This window comes from Nannospalax galili, unplaced genomic scaffold (genome assembly GCF_000622305.1).
Source record: "Nannospalax galili isolate Female #2095 unplaced genomic scaffold, S.galili_v1.0 scaffold336, whole genome shotgun sequence".
Classification (NCBI taxonomy): domain Eukaryota; kingdom Metazoa; phylum Chordata; class Mammalia; order Rodentia; family Spalacidae; genus Nannospalax; species Nannospalax galili.
The window spans coordinates 3746799-3752667 of NW_008343385.1; positions in this window are offsets into that span (position 1 = coordinate 3746799).

The window sequence follows — 5869 nt, forward strand, 5'->3', positions numbered from 1 at the left end:
CAGAGTTTGGTGAATATATGTTCATGACTATTATATCTTCTTGATTTATTGTTTCTTTAATCAGAATGAAGAAGCCCTCTTTATCTCTTCTGATTAGTTTTAGTTTAAACTCTATTTCTTCAGATATTAGAATTGCAATGCCTGCTTTTTGCTTAGTACCATTTGCTTGGTATATTTTTATCCATCCTTCTACCTTAAGGTAGTGCCTGTCCTTTAAAGTGAGATGAGTTTCTTGCAGACGACAAAAAGATGGGTTGTGTTTGTTAATCCATTCAACTACTCTGTGTCTTTTGACTGGAGAGTTCTGTCCATTGATATTTAAAGTTATTAATGAAAATGTGTATTGAATCCTGTCATTTTTATTTCTATTTACATTCTTGATATAGCTGTGTATTGCCATGGTTATACCTTCTTTGAATTTCTTTCCGTAACTCGTTGGGTATAGTTTTTCCTTTCTTCAGCTCTTTGTATTGCTTCAAGAACCCTCTGGAGGGCTGTTTTTGTGGACATGAATTCCTTCACCCTATTTATGTCATGGAAGATTTTTCTTTCCCCTTCGACTATAACAGACATTTTGCCTGGGTAAAGTAATCTGGGTTGGCATCTGTGGTCATTTAGAACTGGGAATACTTTGGTCCAGCCTCTTTGGGCTTTCATAGTTTGCACTGAAAAGTCAGCTGTAATCCTGATGGTTTTTCCTGTATATGTGACTTGCTGTTTTTCTTTTGCAGCTTTCAGTATTGTCTCTTTGTTCTGTAAGTTTAGTGTTTTTACCATGATGCGCTGTGGACAGTTTCTTTTCTGGTACTGTCTGTTTGGTGTTCTATATGCTTCTTGTATTTGTATGGACACATCTTTCTTTTATGTTGGGAAAGTTTCTTCTATGATTCTGTTGAAGATCTGGTCCATACCATTATCTTGAGATTCTTCTCCTTCCTGTATGCCTATGACTTCAATATTTCTAACTATTTTCTGAATTTATTCATAAGTTTATCCCTATCTTCCTTCAGCCCTTTGATTTCTTTCTTTGTGTGTTCTTTAAATTCACTGAATTCTTTTATCATGTTTATAATTGTTGTTTTGAGTTGCATGTCCTGTGTTATCTCTAGAGAGATCTCATTGTACCCCTCTAGAGGACTATTAGTACTTGATGGGAAGTATTATTTTGGTTTTTCATGTTATTATTTTTTTCTCTGTGACTTTGACATGTGAATTTCTTTTGTAGTTTCTGATTCTTATGTGAGACTCAAGCCTTCCTTTGTTGAGTTTAGATCTACTTCTTTTTGTAAACTTTGTATGCCTTTGTGGTTGTTGGGCATGAAAAGTTGGTTGGTCTAGGCTTCAGGTTCTCTCTTTTGATTTTATATTGAAGTGGCCTAATTGCTTTTGTCTTCATGAGTTCCCACAGAGGCTCAAGTGAGATGAGTCTCAGATGCTCTCAGGCTTTCTCCTAAGGTCTGGTTCCCTCCAGGAAAAATGCTCCCCTTAGGAATTTGGGGGCTGGGCTGGCCCTTGAGTAGGTCCAGGAAAGATGCTGGTCTCAGGACACCCAGAGGCTGTGCCACCCAGGGATGTAAAGGGAGGTAAGGGCAGGACCATGCCCAGAGGGCCCTGGGGGCCACAGGGAAGAACTCAGAAACATGTTTCTTTACTTCTCTTCATGCTTCAGTTTGCCATCTCTGAGATGATGATGACAGCATAGACCTAAGGAGCTGCTGTGGGGATTGCATAAGATCATATGTAGCAGTGTTTAGAAGCATATTTGGTACATAACTACCACTACTACACACAGGATAACCTGTCTGGGTTGGAGTGGGAGAAGGACTCAAGTCAGAAAAGAATGTGTGTGTATGACACTATCTCTGCAAAAAGTATTCACAGTTATTCTGAATGTTTTCTACAGTGCTATGTTGACTTTTCCTGGGGAGACATGAGCATCAATGACAGTCCACAGCAATGATTCCACCTAAGTCTAGCTTGATGAACAAGTGAGTTTATTGGGGCCACTTACAAGAATGTGAGTGCTTATTTAATGGGAGCATTTATGACCCCCAAACAGCTGCATGACTGAAAAGTCTCACCCCAGCATGGATAATAACTTTCTCACAGGCCAGTAGATGGAGTGCTGACCTTCAGTTAAGTTTCTGTCTTCCATATACACTAGTACCTTCTAAGACATGTGCTGCTGGGGTAGAATACAGCTGTGTGTGTGTGTGTGTGTGTGTGTGTGTGTGCATGCTTGCGTGCGTGCATGTGTGTGTGTGTGTGTGTGTGTGTGTGTGTGTACAAGCACAGGGGCAGAAGTGATGGCTAGAATCTCAGGCGAGGGTGTCATAAGCTCCCCTACCCCTCCTTCTGTGAGGGAACATCAATAGGCCTGAATTTGCTGAGGATTGCTTGCTGGTAACCACAGCTGATCTCATTAAGACAGTAATGGCTGTTAGGCTTGGAGGACAGTGTTCTGCAACACATGGGCAGGTCCATGCATTGTGAACATGGAACAGGACCTGGAAGAATGTCTTGATGCCACTGCTTACCTTGGGGAAAGGAGGGACTTGGTTAATTGAGGACATTCTCAGTGGGGATATTCTCTTGAATACTAAGATCATTTTTTTACTTATTATTTTTATTTTTTGTGTATGAGTGTATTGCCTGCATGTATGTAAGTGCACCCATGTTGTGCAATGCCATGGAGGTCAGAAGAGGGTGTCAGATTCCCCTGGAACTGGAGTTAAGGATGGTTTGTAGCCACCATGTGGGTGCTGAGAATTGAACCCAGGTCCTCTACAAGAGCAGTCAGTGCTCTTAACTGCTGAGCCATCTCTCCAGCCCCCTAACATTATTTTTACTTCTACATAATGTAGTTATTTGGTAATACTTATGTGATTAAAAGCTACCAAGACAACATATTTATTTTCTCTGAAAGAGAAGGTCACCTAACAAGTTGATTTGAAAAAAAAATCACAAAATAATTAAATTATGAATTCAAAAGTTAGGAAAAAAGATTTGTTATATGTGAAGATATTACTTTAAAACTGAAATTTATTCATTTTTACTCTGAATTAAGATTCAGAGTGCTATTAACATTTAATTACTCATTTCAATTGCCAGTGACAAACACTAATCTACCCTTAACTTTGCTATAGGAATTTTCCTTTTGTTCCCTTTTTTTTTTAAAAAAAATTCTGACCCATTTATTTCAAGAATGGCTAAAAGCAAACAAATTTATTTGTTAATGCTATTATGTCTCAGAATTTTTTTCTTTTGTTTATTTTTTTAAATTTTTAAAAATTTAATAACCACTTGATTAGAAGAAGCATTTCATTACAGCTTTAACATATTCAGTAATACATTCCAGAGCAAGGATACACATCTTTCAAAGGTGGCTGTAAATTTTTAGGTTCACGGTTGAATTAATACAGTTATACAATATTGAACTCAGTATAAACCCTGTAAGAGGTAAAATTGAATGAGCTTTTACCCTTTAAAGATCTCCATTTCATTTTAAGATATGCTGTTTCCCATATTTTTAATGCTACTAACACGCTTGCACATGTGTATTTAATCTCTATGTATCTGATTATTACTAGTCATAGTTGGTTACACTTGGATCCTTAGCATCTGAGCATGGATATAAAGTCATCAGGTAGATTTCAATGGTAATGTTTTTCACATCTACTAGTTATTAAGGAGCAAATTTTTATGCTTTGAAGAATTTTTTTTAATAGACCCACTTCCCAGGTAGCACCCTCCCATAGCCTCCCTCCCCCCGACTAGAGCCCTTATACTCTGATATCCCTGCTACTGTCTGCTGTGTTGTCAGCACCCCCAGCCATTCCCCACTACTCTGTAAGACACAAAATTGAATGAGTTTTTAACCTTTAAAAAAGGTCTCCATTTCACTTTAGAATATATTGTTCCTTGCAGAAAGACTCATTCTTTTTGCTACTAACACTGAGATGTTGACACATACATCTCTAATCTGTTTGTATCTGATTATTACTAGTAATAATTGGTTGCACTTGGATCCTTGGTGCCTGTGTATGTCTATAAAAGCACCAAAATAAACATTTCAAACATTTCATTTCTACAACTGACTTGTGATTAAAATGTCTAGAAAGATAATGTATTTTTTAAAGTATTTTTAATACAGTTACACTTACTTGTTTATGTGCACACTCATGTACATGGTGCATGAGTGGAGGTCAGAGGACAGCCTGTGGGAATCTCTTTTTTCCTTTCATCTTGTGGGTCCCAGGAATCAAACTCAGGTCTTCAGATTTGGCAGCAGGCACCTTTACACGCTTAACCACCTCACCAGCCCTGTTAAAATTTTTTTTTAAGGGTAATATAGATATATTTAATGTCTTCGCATCAATAAAACAGTGTGTGGCAATGTTTTATATAGAGAAAGGGTTTTGGCTGAATCTAGAAGTGACTCCTTGTAGATATTCTGTCTTTGAGACATTTAAAATAAACATGATGTGAGAAGTCAGTAGCCAGGCCCATTCTCAATGTGGAAACACTGCAGGGCTACATATATGGACTCTTAAAAAATTATATTGGCCCCTTTAATCTTTGCTTATACTTCTGTTTTGGGTATTTAAGGCCATACAGTTGGCCCAGATAAACCAATTTATTTTTACTTTTAAGGTCGTTTGAGAATCTGTTCCTCAGGGGTCACATGGGTTTGGGAGGAGCCCCTGGCTCCTTTCTTTTACCAGTTCTGCCTATGTGAAGATAAGTCAAAGGTCCTGCTCGACCATGGTTGGCTTCCCTTGGAAGCACGGAGGAAATGATTCCTCTGTGTTGACCCTCCTCTTTCTAGACTGGACACTGGTTCAAGTCCATCTGGTGGGGTCTCCTCGGCCTCCTTGATCAAGAGGACAGGTGACCCACCACCATTACAGGGCATTTTGAGAGATTCTCATAGTCCCCTGGAACTAGTTGACCTAGGAGGGCAAGGAGCAAAAACTGTCCTTTATGTCTCTCTGACCAAATTATTATAGGCCTCAAAGTATGTCTGTTAAACATCCAAGAAGGTTAGTTCCACCAGTCTCGTACTTCTAATTACTGTGTGTCATGATGATAAATCTTGTGTCACACCAGCTAAACCTTACCCAGACATATGTTTCTTGATCTGGTATATAGAATTTGTCAGTAGGTGGTTGGACTAATATGGTTTACTCTGGTTTTTAAAACTAGCTAGGCATTATTTATCTCTTGCATTGTCTCACCCCTCCATTGTGGTTTCCCCAATTAAGGTGCCCCCATTTTCCCCCTTTCTCCCTTAATAATACCCTTCTCCTACAGTCCTACCTCTCTTGAGCTCCTTCTTTCCCTTTATCCCTAGGTTCCTTGTATACCCTTCCCCCCCCTTAAACTAACTCAATTTTTATCCATATCTCCCTTATTAACACCTGTTTCCTATTGTTTTTCTCTTTCAGGTTCTTTCTTTTCCTTTACCTCCCTCCTTTCCATTATTCTGGTTCCTGGATTTGGTTCTAGGATCCACACATGAGGGAGAACATATGTCGATTTTTTTTATTTCTTCTTGTCTGCTGGGTTTTGGTTTCGTTTGCTGTTGCTTTTCAAGTGTGTTGAGTTGCAACATTAAGTCATTTATTTGTGTGCTTTCCCATTTTTTTGATGTAGGCACTTAGAACTATAAACTTCCCTCTAAGGACTGCTTTCATTGTATCCCAGAGGTTTTATTGTGTTGTACTGTCCTTTTCATTGAATTCCAGGAATACTTTTATTTCTTTCTTAATTTCTCTTTTGACCCATTCATCATTCAGGAGTGTGTTGTTTAATCTCCATGTGTTCATGTGGTGATTAGGGCTTCTTCGGGTGTTGATTTTGAGCCTTA